This window comes from Pteropus vampyrus, unplaced genomic scaffold (assembly GCF_000151845.1).
Source record: "Pteropus vampyrus isolate Shadow unplaced genomic scaffold, Pvam_2.0 Scaffold68, whole genome shotgun sequence".
Lineage (NCBI taxonomy): Eukaryota > Metazoa > Chordata > Mammalia > Chiroptera > Pteropodidae > Pteropus > Pteropus vampyrus.
Window position 1 is genome coordinate 7,366,361 of NW_011888849.1, and position 824 is coordinate 7,367,184.

Below are 824 nucleotides of genomic sequence, written 5' to 3' on the forward strand. Positions count from 1 at the left end.
ATCCAAAAGAGAAATTTATTTGATGAGAGTAAAGGTAAATGACAGCACTGAGAGCTATACACAATTTAGAAAGAGCTTCCAGTCAAATCCATGCATTCACTAGTTTGCCGTAAAAGCAGCGGAGATGGTCTGATTGAGCAGATGCTAAAATAAGGGACTGAGGTTCAAGAGCAGGTTTTTTCTGCTAGACAGACAGCCTTCTATCCTTAAGTAAGAATGAATGAAGATATTGTGAAGTTCTGAAAATCCCAGCATTAGACTACAAAAATCCTTGTGCTGGATGGAAACATCATTATTGGACGCTTGGTGGCATTGACTGATGGCCTGAGAGGAACAGTAAGACTATCTGTAACATGTCCACCCAGAGACCAAATGCAACTTTTTCAAGGACAATTTTCCTCTTAAAAGGAGATCTTGTCTTTTCCCTGGTGGCAGTGTTATAGAGCTGAAAATTTTTTAGGAACACATGCCTCTGAATAGTTGAAGAGTCTTCTATAGCTCTCAATTATCATGTCTACCAAAAGTCCAATATGATCATTTAGATGTGGTAATAACATAACAGGTTCTTTCCAAACACTAAGGCTCTTTCCAGAACTCAGCTCTTATCCAAATTGGGGATGTCTGTATTTGTGTGTAAGCTCTTCTATATTTACTATTTCAATTTCACATTTTAATATGGGCTTCCACAAAAACGTGTTTTAACATTAAAAGAATGACTGAGTAATTCATCATGTTAGGGGTTTCACAGAACCCTGGTATGTCATTGAGGTTGAACTCAGCTGTCTGGTCTGTCCAAAGTGGAGCCTCAATCTCTTGTCATTAAC